The 20450-nt window shown below is 34.5% G+C and overlaps 1 long non-coding RNA gene and 1 pseudogene across 1 annotated transcript; both read right to left on the reverse strand.

The window, feature by feature from the left end:
* Positions 1-1104: 1104 nt before the first annotated feature.
* On the reverse strand, positions 1105-2276 carry LOC146936144 (uncharacterized). The gene is made up of 2 exons (XR_015033133.1): positions 2035-2276; positions 1105-1510 (listed from the first exon to the last, which is right to left on the reverse strand). It is a non-coding gene; the product is annotated as an uncharacterized LOC146936144 (long non-coding RNA).
* Positions 2277-2863: 587 nt separating this feature from the next.
* On the reverse strand, positions 2864-3826 carry LOC146936145 (uncharacterized; annotated as a pseudogene).
* Positions 3827-20450: the final 16624 nt, after the last annotated feature.

Below are 20450 nucleotides of genomic sequence, written 5' to 3' on the forward strand. Positions count from 1 at the left end.
GGCTGGGAACATCCTGTTGTGCTTGACAATGATGGAAACAAGACAGCTGATCTAAAACCAGAAGAAGAGTGGTCCAAGAATGAAGATGAATTAGCTCTTGAAAACTCGAAGGCTTTGAACGCTTTATTCCATGATCAAGCAATGCATTGTGGCTAAGGATGCTTGGGAAATTCTCAAAACTACACACGAAGGTACATCTAAAATGAAAATGTTAAGGCTTCAACTTCTGACTACCAAGTTTGAAAATCTAAAAATGATGGAGGATGAGAACATACATGTCTTTTACATGAATGTCCTTGACATGGCTAACTCCTTTGACTCACTTGGAGAAAAAATGTCTGATGAAAAGCTCGTCAGAAAGATTCTCAGATCTCTACCAAAGAGATTTGATATGAAGGTGACTGCGATTGAAGAAACACAAGACCTCTCCAGTATGAAGGTTGATGAGCTAATAGGATCACTTCAAGCCTATGAATTAGCTATCAGTGATAGGTCTGAAAAGAAGAAAAAGAAAAACATAGCATTTGTTTCCGACACTGGTGAGGAAGAAGTTCAATATGAAATGGAGACTGATAAAAATATTTTAGATGCAATTAGGCGTCTTGGTAGAGAAATCAACAAAGTCTTGGAGATGATGGACAAAAATTTGAAACCAAATGTTCAGAACATCTCGTCCAACATCAGCAGAAACAGTGAGTCTCATAGACGGGATAAAATTGATGAAAATTCCAATCATCACTACAAAAAAACGCGTTTATTCCGGCGGCTAAAATTTGTATGTACGGTTTTAGCCGCCGCTATGCACTTTTCTGGCGTTTTCATAACTGCCGAAATTTTGTCTGCCACAAAGTTTAAAACGGCAGTTTATAAGGGACCGCCATGGTAACTGCCATAATACGCAATGTTCATATCGGCGGCTAATTCTTTGATTAAAACGGCGGTTTCAGCCGCCACAATAGACATTAGTTTAGCAAAAAAAAAAGTACATAGTGGCAGTTTTAAACGCCATATTGGTCACTTTTTTTAAGAAAAAAATATGCACATAATGGCACTTTTAACCGCCGCCATGGCCTCTGTTTTAACAAAAAAAAAGATCGGAACAAATCACCTAAATGGCACTATTTAGTACAAATATAACTTATTTTCTACATAAATTGTAATATTACAATGTGTAAAATAGTCCAAGAACATCATGAATGTTGAAAAAGTAAACTCAACTCTTCAATTATATGTATGGACCTCTCCTTATTTCCCTAATGTAGTGATATCCTTCCACTTCTCTGATACATGTACACATACATATAGATCAAATAGGTCACAATGCTAATTCATAAAACAACAACTTGATAAAAAAAAAAAGAAGCATTATAACAGCAACTTGAACCAAGTTTACACCTATTTATCAGCACTTCCTTCTCCAGACACAAGAAGGATGCTCTGGTGAGGGGACCAGCAATGCCTTAACAATAACAGTGTGCTCTGTTAGTCTCAAAGTTGGTTTCTGAGAGTGCTGATTCCAAATAAAAAACATGGCATTGAACAAGAGATGAATTAACACTCTAGAATAAATATACTAAATAATAATGTACTCGCGAATTAAAACTCTAGAACAGCAAGGCATAACAAAGGACATAAATGAACAAATTTAGGATTTTAAACTACATAAAGTCTTTACACAAAGGCAGAAGAAAACTTTAGACATAATTTAAATTTAAATGAAGCAAACAAGCACTCCAACCACACTTGAACATTCAAACCAACCAACTAACACAATGGTGACAAAGGCATTAGTCACCACTGACATGCATATACATATAAACATATAATTATTGGTCCAACCACACTTGAGCAACACTCTATTTGTACTACATATTTTCCAGAATTTCATTCACATAGTAAAAATTATCAAACTTAAGAAAAAGAGAGTACAAGGAGTACTCAAATCATTACAAACTTAAGAGCTAGAGAGCAAGACCAAAACAACAAAACAGAACCATACAAATATGCTAAGTAACAAGAAAAGTTTGGCTATACCAGTACAACTCCAACATGACAGAACCTAAACTTCGTTATCAAACACCTTCACCTCTACTTTTCCAAGAGCGCCATATTAAACATCTCTACTTGGTTATAAAAGTTTCCTCCACCCCCAATTCGCCATGATATTGAACACCTTCACTTGGTTATACAAGTCAGGCTAAGTATAGCTAATTGAGTCTATGTCGCAACTCTCTGATTGGCACTCGACTCCAAAGCTTCCATTTGCTCTATTGTACCTGAAAAATAAAAGGGGGAACCAAATTGCATGTGTTAGTCAAACACATCCACTTCGTCAAGGCATAGTAAACAAACACCTCCATTTGTAATGGCCATGTCTCTTTATAGGCAATCAATATTTTACAGATTTACAAACTAAATATCATAATCATATCTAGCAATATCATTATCTTGTTTCCCTAATCAACGTGTATGTACTAGGTCTAAACACAATCAGAGCAATAATATCCAATATATATTAATTTGCAAAAATATCCTTATACTTCAATTATTGATAGGATCATTCGAGCATACTTTCTGCAACAATATTTAGAAGAAAAGGAAAATAATACAAGTTTGAATTTCTCATATATTGATATGTATCACTTGTTCATTAAAATGTTGTCAAAGACCAACCTAATAAAGATTATTCTAGATATAATGAATTTTTTCTATAAGCATTACCCAAAAAAATTCATCTTTTAATTACTTATAAATAATATTCTGCAAAACAGATTCAATAGACTCTGGATTGTCAACCTGCTTATAACAGCCAGTCATAATCATTCAACAATACAATCAAATCAAATTCATCATGAGTTAATTATAAAACAATTAAATCAAATTTAAATAAATAAATTGTTGTAGAGAAACTTACTTTCAAGAGAAACCAAACTTTCAACATAATCCATGCCATTGAACCAAGGTTTGTGGATTCTTTCAACTCTATTATATCTCCAATTATAAAGAATTGCCTCACTTTCAAGAGTACTTATCAATAAAAGTGTATCACTCTTCTCCGAAAGGCATAACGGTAACAAACGAAAGTCCAAATCATTAAAGTGATCATATATTTGAAGATTGTGATAGCTAATGTTGAAAAGCTGAATCCAAGAATTTTCAACTCCAAATTCCTTCATTTGCCATACTACCAAATGAGTTTGTTTGTAATCATGTGAAAACAAAGACTGTCCTTTAACAAACTTATATATGGTACAAAAATCGGCACTTCTCTGAAACCTATAGGAGGCGAAAGTTGAGAATGTGTCTCGGTGCCCAAATAAAGAGATACAATCACAAATTGGTCAAGAGTAATATTCTTGAAATCATAACGAGCGGAATCATTGCGAATTGCCAATCAACTAATACAATCATGCAGATTCACAACATCGATCCAGTAATCATGATCCACCGGAGAATCTTGAATAGTTCTTCAAATATTATCACCCAAACTGAAGACATATACATTTGTTTTAACTGGAACTAAATACGCCACCTTGTAAGTGTCGGTTGAATTAACATAACCAAACGTCAAATTAGGATGGAACCATAGGTCATTCTGAATGCAATACCCTAAATTTGGAGACATTTTCCTCGTGGCTGGGTTCCAAAAACGAAGCAACGTCACGCTATAAAAATCAGAGGTGAAAAACTGACTGAACAAGATATTAAAAAAATTCATTATTCCTAATTTGGTTTTTAAGAAACAAAACTCAAACAAAACAAGAAATTTAAATAACTCATATCCTTACCTAGTGATGGGTCGCAACTGTAGAATAAATCCTCCTGATTTAGCAGCAAACCTCCTCAAATAACAGTAGATCCGCTTGTTTCTTTTCACAAACCTCAGTTTTTCTACCAGCAAAAACGAAACAAAACAAAGATGAGGGTTATTTAAACAAAACAAAAACAAAAAAATAAAAAACGAAAAAATGGGTTTGAGTCAAAGATTGAGGAATCAATGGGTTTGAGGTTCCAGATTGGGTTTTGAATTGAAAATATATCAATAATAAACATTAGTTTCAATTCAATTTACATTATTATGAATCCATGAATCACAAATGACACAAATTGACAGACCCATGAATAAAAATCAAGACAAAACGTAAACAAAAAATTGGTGGGAGCATTGATCGAAAATTTAACAAATTAGAATCATAAAACCGTAAATAAACCAACAAAAATTTGGGAGGAATTGCAAAATTGAAATTTGAATAGATCGAGTGAGAGAGAGAACCTGAGAAGGAAGTGAGACGGAGAGTGACAGAAGGGAAAGCGGTGGCCGGAGATGCGGTGAAGGATTCGCCGGTGAGAGTAAGATGAGATGAGGTTATAGGAGTAACAATTTCGATGGGAGAAGATTTGGAAAAAGACTGAAGTTTTGTTATTATAAAATAAAATATTATATTATGTGTTAAGAAAAGATGGAGGGATTTTCTAAAATTTTAGGAAAAAAAGGAGAGGGAAGTTAGTGCGCCAAATGTCGTGGGGCTGAAAAAATTAAAAACGTTAATACCGGCAGTCTAAAATGCCATAATATACAAGGTAAATTATGCCATAATATTTTGTTGATACCGGCAGTCGACACCGCCGTAATGTACTGTAAAAAGCGGCGGTCATAAAAACTGCCGTAATACGCCGGATATAGTGGCGGTTAAGAGGGACCGCCAGTAAAAAACCGCCAGAATTAACGCGTTTTTTTGTAGTGCATGTGACAGCTTTAACAGGAAGATATAACTCTGATGAAGAATCAATTGATGAGGAATTAACTTATGAAGAACTTGTTGCATCCTACAAAGAACTATGTACCAGAAGTGCAGAGGTGATTAAGTCAGAAAAAGAGCATAAGAGAATCACAGCTCAACAGCAGGCTGAAAAGAACAAACTATTGCCTGCTAACTCTAACCTTCAAAATGAGGTAACTCTTCTATCTTCCAAACTAGAGAAACAGAAGAAAACTAGCAATGATTTTTGTCTTGAAAAAGAGAAACTTATGTCTATTATCACTGGTCTACAAGAGGAAAACATCTTGTTAAAATCCAAATTAGAAAACATGACCAAATTTGTTCGGATGTTGAACAATGGTTCTAATGTGTTAGATGAAATACTTCAAGTTGGGAAGTCATCTGGAAATATGAAAGGAATAGGCTTTGACTATGGATTTGTGAACAAAGAAATCAAAATTCCCACAAAGAAGTTTGTTCCTCCTAAAAAGAAGACTGAGTTTGTAATGTTGGATCAAATGCCACAACATCCTGTCCGACATCTGAACCCCAACCAAGAAACAAAAAAAAATCACCATGGATATGTCACCATTGTGGTAGATATGGTCACATAAGGCCGTACTGTTATAAGTTGTATGGATATCCTTAGTCTCATGTTCAACCAAAGGTCAATGGTAAGATTGCTCAAGCTAGGAAAGAATGGAGACCCAAAACTACAAATGTAAGTTCTTCTGTGACTCCCTCTGTGTCGATTAGTGTTCCATCTGTTTTAACTAAGTCTGGCAACCTTGTTCAGTCTAGTTTGAATGTTGCTGATGTTGATAAAGGTGTTTATATGTCTGCTTTTAAAACTGCTATTGCACCGGATGTTGCATCCGATGTTACAACATCCCTGGTTCAACCTGATAAAATAAAGTTTATGACTGAGTCAGCCTCTGATAATGAAAAATTCCAAAATAAGAAGGTTTCTGATCATGAGGATGGTAATAATGTGTCTGTTGGTAATGACCCAAGTGTGTGGAGTTTTCTCCTTAGTTTGTCAGAATTTATGGCTAAAAAGGGGTAGTAGATAGCTACTTTGATTTTGTTTTCGGCAGAATGGTGGTATGTTTCTAATGTTGTCTCTGATGTTGAAACATCCTTTTTGACTTGCCTATGAAGTTTTCTTTTAATGGCTGTGAAGTTGCATGATTAGTTTGTCTGTTATTCCATTGAAAGTACTCCCTCCGGTCACATTTATAAGCAAAAAAACACTTTTTAGGTTCATTGAATACATAATGTATTTGACCCATATATTGACCAAATACATTAAGAATTGAATGAATCTAAAAAGTGCTTTTTTGCTTATAAATGTGACCGGAGGGAGTAGATGTTTGTATGTTAGCAGAAGTATTGTTTTGATGCTTGCCTAATGGTGTGCCAGATGATGTTGAAACATCTTATCTGTCTAATTTTTGTTTCTGCTCTTTGGAAGATTTCCTGCACTGTTGGTATGGTATGCACTGTTGTGGATACCCTTGATGTCTGCTGACTATTTGGCATATTTTGTGGTTAAAAAGGGGGAGAAAAATTGATGTTTCTTTGCTTATACTCCCTTCTGTATATGTGTTCTGCATGTATCTATGATATGCCTGTATATTTGTATGTCTAATTGCTTATCTGCTATTCATGTTAGTGATGTTGCATTTATTGCAACTATTTCAGGCTTGTGTGTAGATGTTGGCTCTCATGTTGCAACATCTTAATGGTTTGATAGGTCTTCTTGATAATCGGAGAATCTGTTCTCAGTCATTTTCGGTTGTACATGTTCCTTGCTGACATACTCTGATATGTTGGAACATGTCTATGAAGACTGGTGTAGATGTTAGCACTTGTGCTAGAACATCCACTACTACAAAATTGGGAAAATATAGCGCCTCATAAATAGCGCTTTTAACACTAAAGCGCTATAAATTAAAACACGGAGGTCTTAGCTAGCGCTTTTTTGAAAAAGCACTATCTATCCTTTTAAGTATATATAGCGCTTTGTATTTAAAGCGTCAGTATAGGTTAAAAAAAATAATAGATATTTAAATAAAAAACATGATTAATCGTATATGGCGCTTTTTATGAAAAGCACTATATATAAATCAAGCTTAAATAGCGCTTATAAGTTAAAAAAAGCGCTACTGTATGCTTGAGAAAGATAGCGCTTATAAGTTAAAAAAAGCGCCATTTTATAAAGTGATTTAATGTACATTAACTAACAGGTCCCCTGTTCGATCCCCTGCATAGCATTTCAATTATTTATATTTTTTTGAATTTTTATGAAAAATGGATTGCAGTAACAAAACACACCTTTTTTTTTAATAAAAAAAAAGCACCCCTTTCTTTAATATTTTTATCATATATATATATATTATATATAACAAACTAAATCCAAACTTTTTCAAAAAAACAAATTCAAACTTTTTCCAAAAAACAAATCCAAACTCAAAAAACAAATCAAATATATAACAAACTATCCATACTTTTCCAAAAAAACAAATCGAAACTTTTTCCAAAAAACAAATCCAAACTAAAAAAACAAATCTAAAAAAACAAATCAAAATTTCCAGATCCCACTAAATCCTACTTTTCCATAAATAAATCATATCCTTGCAAAAAAAAATTAAAATACCCCATACACTCTTAATAATTGAATGGAAGTGTAGTAGTCAATATTTAGAAAGAAAATAGAGTTTTTTAGAAAGAATAAGAAATTAGAGTGCGAACGGGGGATTAGTAAAATTGGGTAGAAAAAAGGTGTAGTTAATGAGATGAGTAGTGCTTTAATGAGTTAAGTAGAGGGGAGTGTGAATAGCAAGACGGTGTAATTACAGAAATAATAGTAACAAATTCGAGAGGTGATAGTAATTTGAAAAGATTAGTAACAAACTTAGAGGACATATAGTAATTTAAAAAGATTCGTAACAAACTCAATTAGAGTTTATAAATAGAGAAGAGAATTAGAGAAGAAGATTTACCGAGGAAGAGAGAAACAAAGCGGCAAAAGAAAAATTAGGGTTATGGAGAGAAGAGGCAAAGAGGAATAACGAAAAGAACCTAGAAAGAGATTTCACCGTAGGAATTCATCACTTTTGCAAACTAGAGGTAAGGGGGGAGTCTCTATTCATCATAAGGGTTGTATAATCATATGGGTAGTGAAGGGTTTTGTTTTCCGTTACTTTTCATGATTTTTAATGAATTTATATTTAATTTGTATTCTAATTTATCGCTATAATTATATGTTTAATTTATTTGGGATAATATGCTATTTGTGCTTAAATTTTGTTCGTGTTAAGTGTATGCATCTTAGTTAGAGTGCGCGGTAAATTATTTGATTTCCTTTATGTTTGTCGTTCAATATCGTTACATGGTGTTGATTATAACCTGCCTATTGTTTGTCTTATGCGTATATGTTTTGTCCAGCATCGATCATGATTAAATTGATATATGTGTCTTTATGACTATGTGTTGTGGTTTCCAAATTTAAAAAAAAAAACAAATCAAATAAAGTTTTACATAATAAATTCAATCGTTTTCTTTCTGTCATGCTATTCAGTTGTTTATACATGTGCACCGCAACTTTTGATCCAAATTATAACCAAAATTGGTTCAAATTTATTTAGTTAATTAGGTATATCTCTATTGTACGATGCATCTATAGAGTTGGAGGCCTTACCATAATTCATTTATTCTTCCTTATTTTTATAGGTAATGATCCAATAAGTTATTAAAATATAAAAGTAAGAGAATTTTAAATTTAGAGTTAATTTAAGAAAATTGGGTTGGCTAAGAACTCTATGAGATTTTGAATAAGATGGACCTTAGTTTCTCCTAGTTTAGTTTGACCTTATTATATAAATTAATATATAGCAATCATGTCTAACTGTGACGGTACTGTTAAGCTCATTCAAAGAATATATAGGAAAGAAGTTTAGTTACTAATGAAATCATTTTTTATTAATATTATTTAAATGTCTTTGAAATAATAAATTTTAAATTATGAATTATTTAATGATGTAATTGATGTGTGATTTAAAGATGTGTTATATAAAGATGTTCTATTTGAAGATGTGTGATTTAAAGATGTGTTATATAAAGATGTGTTATTTGAAGTTGTGTGATTTAAAGATGTGTTATATGATGATGTGCTATTTGATAATGTTTGTTTTAAAGATGTATTTTAATTTATGATCTTGCTTTAATTTGTACTCATGATCAGTAGTACTTTGAATTTATCTTTAATATAATATAGTATTATTGCTTAATGGTGTTTTCTGGTATAGATTCAGGTGAAGGATTCAAGTGGAGGAGAGTGAACGAAATTTGGAAATGAATGATGATTTGCCCGCTTGTTTTGGATAAAAAATGTTGAGAAGATCAAGAAGATAGATGAAGACTGCATGATACCATAGAAGATTTTGATGTTTATGTTAACTAATTAGTTGTAACTCCTAGAGATGTCTATGTTACCATTTATAGGCTATACATTTCTGACTTTTATGCTTTATATACATACATTTTTTATGATATGGTTAAGTTTTATTTGATAAATAATAGTCCCAATTATAATGTGCCAAAATTATATATATTTCCCTTTAAATTTCTGACTTTATATATATTTTACTTTAAATTGATAAAAAACGCTATCTGCAAAGGAAAAAAAATTGACAAAAATAAATAAATAAATGCTTCTCCTGGCGCTTTTTTTCCTTTATAAAGTGTTATCTAAACATAATGTTACATAGCGCTTTTAAAACAAAAACGTTGTCTTTAAACCTGTCTTAGATGGCGCTTTTTTTTAAAGTGCTATCTAAGGAAACCCTTTGCTAGCGCTTTTTGACATAAAGTGCTATATAAACCATGCTTTAGCTAGCGCTTTAGACATAAAAAAAGCGCTATATTACTTTTACCAGCGCCATTTACAGTAGCGCTTCAAAAGCGCTATCTAATGCAAAAAAAAAAGCGCTATATAAGCTCATTTTTGTAGTAGTGATCTCTGTGCTTCTGAGATTCTATTTTTCTCAGATGCTATACATGTTCCCTGCAACTGCTCAATCCAAGGTTGGAACATGTCTGTGAGACTCTGTGCAGATGTTGGCACTTAAGCTGCAACATCTTGGTGTAATTCTGAGAATTTGTTTGTCTTAGAATTCTTAGTGTACAGGTTTCCTACCTCTGGCTTATATTATGGAACTTGTCTAGATGACTTCTGAAGTCTCAGTCTGTGTGTGACCTTTGATAGGTCTGCTAGCATGTATCTGCTGATAAGCTTGCTTGTTTGTGAATATTCCTAGAATGACTTATGCCCAGATCCTGAATCTTTTCTGTCTATGCATTAGGAGCTTTTAAAGGTTCAAATTTTCTATATGCATGTATTCAGGGGGAGTATTGGAATATTCATGTAAGTAGTCACTCATAAGATCTTATATTCAGGGGGAGTAATACTTCTATGTGTGCTTGTGCCTAGTCCAAGATGGGTGAAGGATGTTGAGTCAGAGGTTTAAACATCTGCGTCTATCACTTGTAAGTTTGGGAATTTGTGTTTCCTTACTTCTTTATGCTGTTGGTGATAGTTATCTGAAGGCATCCTAGTCTGTCACATGTAAGTGTAGGAATTTAGGTTTCTGTGCTTCTATGGTTGGTGAGTGACAGTACTCTATAGGTATGGGAAATTCATTTTTTCCCTTGCCTCTATGTGTGGCAGGTACTCCTGTCTGATGTGCTAAAGGATGTTGGAACATCCTATTTCTGTAGCATTGGAACTTGTTTTCCATTGCTCTAGAGAGAGAGCTTGCATCTCTCCACTTTTGTGTTGGAAGTTATCTTCCTTGACTGTAGCATTGGAGTTTTGCTTTCCACTGCTCTTGAGAGAATTTTGGTTCTCTCTTCTTTACTTGTACAAGAACTTAGGTGGAGTTTTGCTTTCCACTGCTCTTGAGAGAATTTTGGTTCTCTCTTCTTTACTTGTACAAGAACTTAGGTTCCCTAGTTGTAGCTTAGGAATTTATTCCTCAGCTCTTGAGACCATGCTATTGATCTGATCCGATGCTGCATGGCTCTGATCCAGTGTAATACCTCTGCCAGCTCAAGCTGTGATTGAAGATCTGTGAGGTATTCTATGTATGCACACTTTTTCTTTTTCTAGAGTGATACTATCTGCTACTTCTTCTTCTTGAATATGTGTTCGTGATGACTTGAGGAAGTGTATCTATGGTGTCTCTTTGGATTCTGTGTGCTAGCTGTTTCTTCATTGGTGTGTTGCTCATGCTCTTGGAGGAATGGTATTGTTTTGTATCCCTCAGTTTCATAAGAATTGAACTTAATTTGTTTTAGCCAAAAATTAGCCAAAGGGGGAGATTGTTGGGTATTTGTATTGGCTGCATTATTGCTAAAACAAATATCCTTGGTCTGTAAGTTGGAACCAATGTTCCAGCATGTAGTTAGGCAGCTCTGTGTGATGTTGGATACAATGTTCCAACATCCTGGCATGGTTCAGTATGTCTGGGTTCTGCCTTAACTGTACGCGCGTAGTTTATCCATTAAGGAAATCGTATTTCCTTTTACTTACTGACCAAGTAACGCGCATATCTTATTAGAATCAGCTGTGAAATATTACTAAAATAGACATTTTATTTTACGAAATATTTGTTACGATTTGGAATGTTTTAATATAGGTTCCGACATATTAGGACTTTCCAGATTTGTATATGATTCTATTTTGCAGGTTTGCTGAACCGATCTGCAACTTTACTGAAGCCCAACGTATTATTTAGCCCAAGCTGCTTCAGTATAAAAGGAAGACTTCAAGACCTAATTGCTCATTTCAAGCCGTCAAGCTAAAAAGTTTAGATTTTTAGGGTTTGAGTCTTCATGTATTCTACTCTTGTATCGTTTGTGATGCAGGATTAGGATCTATACTATGTTCTTGCTAGTGTCGAGTTTAGATACTTGTTTAGGACTAGTTTTGTGAGTATTGATACTCTTGTCCATCAAACCGAAGTTGTGAAACAAGGTTTGGTTGTTTGTGTTGGAAGGTAACTTCTATTTTATTGTGGTTGAGGTCTGATAGGTCACTGGGGCAGTGACTGACCATTAGGATAGTGAGATGGGATCTCAGATCTAGGAGTTCCTAGGTTGAAGTCTAGACGGGTAGGTCCTAGGTCATATAGTGTAAACGAGGAGTTTGCTGAGAGCTATTGAATAAGGACTACACTAGTGGATTTCCTTCATGGCTTGGTATCCCCCAGATGTAAGCGTGTTATGCTGAACTGGGTCAACAAACTTCTTGTGTTCTTTATTTTCTGTACTTTATTTTTCTTGTTTTATTTCTGTTTATCGCGCGATGTTGAAACATTGATCGGAACATTGCAAATGTTTAAAACATCTAACAGAACTTTAAAACAAGTGCGCTAGAATTTCAAAATCAATCAAGCAAAACATAGATTCGAGGGGTACTCATAACTCCGCAAAATCCAAGAACCTTGTGATTTCCTAAAACTCTTCACCGCTTTAACTTCTTACTTCATGCCTTCACATCTGTGACTTCCATTCTAGATACTGGTGCCTCTAAACTCTTGGTCTAAACTCATTCTTATCTCTTGACACATTAACTTCCAAAGTCACGTTAAACCGAATCGATTTTCGTTGATGGTTGCCCATGCCTTTTTCCCTTTTGAAAACTTTAAGATATGATATGCATTCGTCACTTGTTATTATAAAGTTTTTTGTCGTATAAAAGTTTGTGGAAACAACTCCCCAAGTCACTGCAAATCCTAGAGGTAAACTGACAGTCTTCGGAAACCAAAACTTTGCCCCAGGTTCGCTATCGGCGAGTTTCTTCAGCTTAATTTTCCAGAAAAACATTCTTTGCACGAAAATGCTTATTTCTCAAGTAACCTAATGCACATCATTCTTTTCTAGCATCGTAAAATATTCTATAACATATGCATGGCACACATCAAGCTATTTCGATACAATTCTCGGCACGTCGGAAATTAATGCCTTATTCTTGATAACATAAAATTTCACTGAATCTTTAACTCTTCTACTACGAGTAGCTTGCTTCTTTGCATCGCCGCTTAACGTAGCTTTCCGAACACTATAACCTTGTTCACTTTGAACATTCAAGTCCATAACTTCAATGACATAACGCTAATCCTGAGAGTCTACTAATTCCGTCAACATACGTCGACTGCTCTCTATCTTGTAGCCTTACGCTTACTTTCCGGAATACAATTCCGTTCCAACTACGACCCTTACTGAAGCTTCAGGTCCTGCTAAGATATTTCCATATTCTTCACTTAAGGGTATGTGAAGTATCATTAACAACTTACCCAACGCTGTCTGAATGTCCCTTCTTGACATTGCCTTACATTCCCGGAGGATTCATACTTCTACTTGCTTAATTCACCGACCAAGTATTGGCACGATCAACTTCTTACTAATACTCATTCCGAGTTCTTACTTCTGAGTTCACACTTTCCAGTGCATCTTCATCATATACTTCGTCCCTCGTGGGTCCTATTCAGCTCTCAGGCATCCGTTCTAATCGTCGAATGTTAAACTGAGTTGATCAGGCTCAACTAACACCAACAAATAGAATATCGACCCGGAACCCAATGGTCCAGCTACCTTAGTTGTAATTTAATGACCCAAGGCACGGTCTGAATCGACCTGCTCTGATACCAAATGTAACACCCATACTAGACGTATCTAGAAAGTCTAGCACGTGTATTAGTTTAGTACTAGATACATTAAAAATTTACAACAAATAAACTTTGAATGAATATATTATACAACCAAGTGCGTTCGTACATTAATTATACAACTTAACTTTTCTAAATTATGACAAATGTATCCTTGAACATCCATATCATGTTGCAGCTGGTACGAACGAACGCTTGCTGAAATATCATCCGACTACTAGCTTGCTAATCCAACATGTTTATCTGAAACAAATAAGGATTGGGATGAGACATAATGTCTCAGTGAGTTCCCCTAAATCCTAGGCTATAGGTAACCTCTGGGGAAAACCTACGGTCACCATGTGTCTACGATACAACCTGGCGGTTGATTATACGTGTGTGGTCATGTTTCCTAGACGGTAGTGCATGCTAGACCCGTCATAGGCTTATCTCACTTGTTATAGGCTTCACTTCCTATACGTGTCATGGCGGTCAAGGGGAACTAATACCGCAATGCCAAGATACACTCTACGTATCGAGGCCTAGGTCTAACATAATTATGACACGATTCTAAACCGGACGATTAGGGGAAACCTATGATCGTCTTCGGCATATCTTTCTCTATTTGCTCTAATGCATAATACGATGTTTCTAACAACGTATCTTATCTTGCTATCGTACTAATTCTTGACGATCTACGCCAAGGCTCTACTATTTCTTGATGATCTACGTCAAGGCTCTATGACATAACATAAACATGTCTAATAAATATGCATAGTCAGGTTCATTAAGTTAGCGTGTAACAACCAATACTATCTGAGTTTATTTTATGGAAAGCCCCGAGTGGAGTAACCCCGAGCGCAATCCCTATCTAACCAATGGAAACCTATCTAAGGTATAACCAACGACACTCCCTCAGTGGCGTGCGGGTTCCTTACGGCTAACCCCGTTTCACCTAGTGGAAACCCCTTATGTCCAACCTAGTGTGGATCACAAGAGACACGACACCTACATCTTGTTAAAGCTTTCTATGTGAATAGATATCTAATCGCTTCACAGCTTTAATAAAGTCTGAGTCTATAAATGCATGAGTATTAAATATATATACATGCTATCCCTTTTACCTCGGATTCCTATACGATCCAAGTAGAGGTAAACTATATGCTTGTATAACTTACTTCGTGAATAGATATATAATCGATTCACGTCTTGCCATACTCGCATGACACTTAGCTCCTATGCGAAGATAATACTCTATATTACTCGACTTTTCGATCATATCACTAATGCATAGAATTCTACTTCTTTACTAACTATTCTAGTTCTTGACAAGCTATGTCAAGCCTCTACGTTCATGCTCTTCCTTAATTCATCACTACCCGAGTATTATCGGTTTAAACTCTCATGAATCACTCTTTCCATTCTTATTAAGCTTTCCATGATTTTCATTTCAAGAATCATTTGATGTTATGTGCATTGCCTAGATGTTGTTTTGGGGTTATAAAGTTGTAAAACGAAGAAGGAAAAGCATCGGAACGCACCACGGATCCTGAACTGGGCCAACAGGCCAAAGCAAGTTGGCCAAGTCTAGAGAGCTGCGCTAATAGCTCAGCTGGGGCGTGACTCATCCTGAAGAATTTCGCTATTAGCGTAGATTTCGCTAATAGCGTGGTTCTTCGGGTCTGAGGTACAAAATTTCCAGTTTTTGACCCAAAACTCATCCTAATGGTTCCTGCAATGCACCAAAACATCCAGCAACATATATATACATTTATAAACATCTTTCATGGCAAACTAACAAGTAATCAACAAGAATTTATCAAAAGTACATTAAGGTTCTAAACCTCCCATAAATATAAATCACTACTTTCTAACATGAATTTACACAACCAAGGGAAGGTAAACTATCTATGGAACTCACCTAATCATGTTTCTTGCATCTATTCAAGCTTCAAGCCCAAACCTTAGGTTTTGATCCAATTCTTGATCCTTAGCTTTCAAACCAAACCATGCTTTAATCCTTTTCTTTATGTGTTTCTTGCTTGCTAAGCTGCCTTAATCCATGCTTGATCATGATTTGGAAGAAGTTTGGATGATTATGATGGAGAGGGGAAGGCGTGGCTAGAGAGAAGGAGGAGAGAACTCTTTCTCTCAAAACCTAGAGAGAGAAAGAAGAAGAAATTATGAGGTTTCTACCCCCAAAATCCCTTATATACTCCCTTGTGCGAGTTTACTTAAATGCCCTTCGTCTTGGTCGCTCTTAACCTGACACTGATACATAAACCCCTGCTTGACTGATATCTCATAAAAACATCTTCCGTCGTACTTGGCGTTCTGTAACACTTAATTTCTTATATCTAGCTCATACCTGACTTATGCTATTAATAGACATTTCCATGAACATTTGTCCTCTGACGCGTCTGATGGGTAATATTTCGTTACTGATAAGCGGGATATTACATTTTTTTACAAAATAATAAAAAAAATATCTTGAAAAATTTATTATAAAGTAATTTTAAGAATATATTATTTTAAAATTTGTTTAGTATAAAAATAAATAAATTTGTTTGAGTTTTAACTTTTTTATCGTATTTGTAAACAAACACTTTTTAAATGATAAAAATAATTTGGCGTCAATAAATGATTCAATCTTACTTTTGTAACGTGTAAGGAGTCCTCTTCTTGACAAAATAATTGGTGGCTGAAAGCGAGTGTAAGGAGTCCTCTTCTTGACAAAATAATTGGTGGCTGAAAACGAATCGCGTTAATTTTGCTTTTAACTATCATTTATGGTGGTTTAACCCCTTGTTTTGGAATCACTTTGTAATGCGGTTTCTTTGTCCTCGTTTTCATTCCCTTTTTTTTTTTGTAATTTGCTACCTTCTTTCCTGGTTTCTTAGCACTCCTTGTGTTGGGAATACCAGGTTTGTCTATTAATATAATCAATTTTAAGTTCTTCAAACCCAAAAAAAAAAAAATATAGAATTATTTTTTGGAGGGCCTAAAGCCATTTCTTTGCCAGCCTAGCCGTTAGGCCGACCCCGACTAACAGTGCCTTAACACTAGAAAGACGTTAGTTATGACAACTGTATATGTAACTGATCAATCTTATTATCCATAGCGTAACCTGCTATAGCAGGTAATCAAACAACTTCTATATAGTGTTGTAACAAAATTGTAACTGAATTTTGTCAATGAAATCAAAATTCACAAGTCTATAGGGAATTCTCTTTCCACCAAATCCAAAGTTGGAAACAGTGATTAACTACAATAGTGCTCTCGTATTGGAATTCTTCAAGAGTGTCTTTAGGGAATTCTCGTTAGTTGACAACGGTGACTAACCACAGTAGTGCTCTAGTTAATTAGTGACATTTTTAATAAATAATTTCTTATTTGAAATTCTTAAGGAGTGTTCTTAGGAAACTCATTAGCACTACCCTATAATAATTCATGCTATTTTTTTCACAACACGTTCTCTAACACTTGTTCTCTTATTAAATAAAATTTACCCGGATCTCACTAATCTTTGTGTGGCCCATATTTGAGGTGCACATTTTCAAACAATCAAAGATTTCATGTTCGAGAGAGTATTCCTAACATTCATCTACACGAGAACTGCTGTTTACCAAAAAAAAATTTGCTCATTCCCAATTGAAAAGACCAAAATACTCCTACGCGAGTTAACTCACGCAGCATAAGTTAACTCCCGCTAATGTTAAATTTGCGTGAGTTAATTCACGCTGCGTGACTTAAGTCACGCAGAAAACACACACACTAAAACTCAGCGTGAGTTAAGTCACGCAGAAAAAACACACACTAAAACTCATCGTGAGTTAACTCACGCTGGTTTTGTTTCATCCATATTTCAACTTTTTCACACATAGTGTGGCTAGAAAAATGTGTGATGGTTATTGATTGTACTATGTTAAAACTGATGTTTGACCTTTTGGACTTATACATAAATAATGTGGACCATGTGAAGAGGATAATGATTAATCAATGGCAGATGTACATGACGCATTAATTGTACTGTGTAAAGCTCTATTTGAGCTACCCTCTTATCAATCAATGACATGCCATGCTGATGTCCCACCACTACTTTTTACTGGAATCAATAGCCATCACACATTTTCCTAGCCACACAATGTGTGAAAACGCTGGAATATAGATGAAACAAAACCAACGCGAGTTAACTCGCGCTGGGTTTTAGTGTGTTTTTACTCATGCAATTTTAATACTAGCGTGAGTTAACTCACGCATGGGTATTTTGGTCTTTTCACTTGGGAATGAGCAAAAACTTTTGGGTAAAGAGCAGTTCTACATCTCCATTCATAAGAATTTTGCTCTCCACCCAGCAACTTTTACTCGCACCCTGCACTGCTTCCAAATATACCCTTGTGTTAGTTAAATCACGCAGCGTGACTTAACTAACGCACGTTGTAAGCCATGCGCGACTTAAGTCACGCAAGTTGTAAGCAATGTGTGGTTTAAGTCACGCACCACTGGCCTATGCGCGAGTTAACTCACGCACGTTGGCCGGTGGTCAGAACTGAAGAACAAACGTTTTTTTGGTCTGTGGTCAATGTTTCAACATTCAATCCACACGTTTTCTACCAAATTTTACACGTTTTTTGACCACATTAATGGTATTTACCACCTATACTACCATTCCCACCTATAAATACCCCTCCATACTTCCCTAATTCCTCACACCATACTACTTTCTCCCCCTCATCACTCTCTCCCTCTATTTCTCTTCTTTCTTTTTTTCCTTTTCAATATTCTCTTTGGGGTAAAATGTGATCAATTTTCGTTGGGGTAAAGTAGTGAGTAGCCTACTTGGGGAAATGATCGACCCTTGAGATAATTTTAAACCTGTTTTTTTAACCGCAGAAACTTTTTACCGTGGGTAGAAAGAACTTCGTGTGGTAAAAAAAAACAGTTTTAAATTTAGCCCAAAAGGGTTGATGATGTATTTTCCCCAAGAAGGCTGCTCACTATTTTACCCCACGAAGATTGATTACTTTTTACCCCAAGGAGAAAATAAGTAGATTTAGTGAATAAGTAGATTACTTTTTACCATATGAATTATTGTAATGTAATTTATGAATTATTAATAAAATGAGAGATTATTTATGCCTCAATTTTGTTCCTTTGTTTTATATTTGTTGTATTTAACTTTATTTATATTTGTATTGTATTTACCTTTATTTATATTTGTATTAATTTAAAGAATAATATCGAATTAATAATTTAGAATAAAATTAAGAAAATAATTTAGATTAATGAAAACAAAATAATTTCAAAATAAAGTTAATAAAATCATTTTGAATAAAGTTAAGAAAAAAACATAATTTGAATGAAGTTAATATAAACAAAATAATTTTGAATAAGTTAATAAAAATAATTTGAAAAAGTATCGTTGCGCCACTTAACTTGCGCCACGTGAGTTAACTTGCGCAGTAACTTACACTTGCGCAAGTTAACTAGCGTATGGGCATTTTCGGCATGGCTGCAGGGTGCGAGTAAAAGTTGCTGGATGGAGAGCAAAATTCCATTCATAAAGGCCAACCACACAACCTACACATAGGCCCGTCCTGATACACAAGCTTGCGGTGCAAGAGCCTTGGCCCGTACTCGTAGAGGGCTCAATATATTTTTTTATAAGGGTGGTTTATATTTCATGACTTTTTATTTTATTTTATAGGGATTTTATTTAGCAAAAAATACAAAGATTGGCCCAAATATTTATCTGATTTTTGCCCAACAACTCTTCACCTTTTTTATACAGCTTAGCATAATTTCCGTTTTTCATCCCCAAAATGCAAAATTGAGAAGTAAAACCTAAAACGTAGAAACAAGAACTTCTTTGGAACAAAAGAAGGTTAAAAGCAAGAACTTATTGCTTTTGAAGCTCCAATGTCAAAGTTGTAGAGTTCTCCAACTTCCTTAGCACAGCCAATCATCTTTCGCGAGTTCAAACATTGAAAGATACAGTGAGAACGAAATAAGTTAGTTTGACAATTTTTATCCCAGGTATAATTTACTGACATATACTAGTCTAAAGGAAAAGTTTGGAACATGTAGGGGATCTTTAAGAGTTAACATTGAAGATAACAGTGTTATCTTCACACAACTGAACCTTTACCTTCATTGGATGAAAAAGAGCCATCTACTACTTATATTTTTTGGTTACTTGCAGATGCAATATATGAAGAAAACAAATTAGACTCGCCAGTCATGTGGTTGCAGCTAAATCTATTATTCAAGCACAATTCAGACTGCCAGTATGGGCTAAGTTATCTTTTTGTTTTATAAAGCAAGAAAAAGTGTGAGATTCAAGAAAGTTTGAACAATTTGTCTAGTTATTTGATGGTTAAAGAAAAAAAATTGATATATAAAACTATTTATCTATACATAAATATAAGGAGGATATATGATTTTGAGATGATTTCTTTACAATAAGAAGAATATATGACTCTAACTTTCTTTATAAAATATTTCTCATATTTAAAAAGACCATGTTAATAACATAAAACCACAAAATACATATGTCTGCAAATAAGACTATATTCAAGCCACAACAATACTCATGTTTCCGGAGCTGCAACGTTGACAATGCAAAAGTCGTTGATTAAATTTGCACTCGATCAAAGTTAATCTTTCAACCTCAATCAAATTAAATAAACACCTCACTAAGAAGGGAATTAAAAAACACCAAAATAAACAAGGTCGTGCTAGACGACGAAATCACTAAAACAAACGAAAGAAAATTAAATATATATGAAAATCAATTATTTTTGTATTAAAAATGCTAATTATTTTGGGATAAATTTCTGTTGCAATTGGATAATGGATTTAAATTAGATGGGCTACTTGAAAAAAAATGTGAATTCACTTATTCACTTTAAAAAGTGAATTCTAACCACTAGGCTATTTGACAAAATAAAAGGTATTAGGACACTTTTTTCCTTTCTTT

Source organism: Medicago sativa, chromosome 3, assembly GCF_051527215.1.
Source record: "Medicago sativa cultivar Bolivia chromosome 3, Bolivia_mono, whole genome shotgun sequence".
Taxonomy (NCBI): domain Eukaryota; kingdom Viridiplantae; phylum Streptophyta; class Magnoliopsida; order Fabales; family Fabaceae; genus Medicago; species Medicago sativa.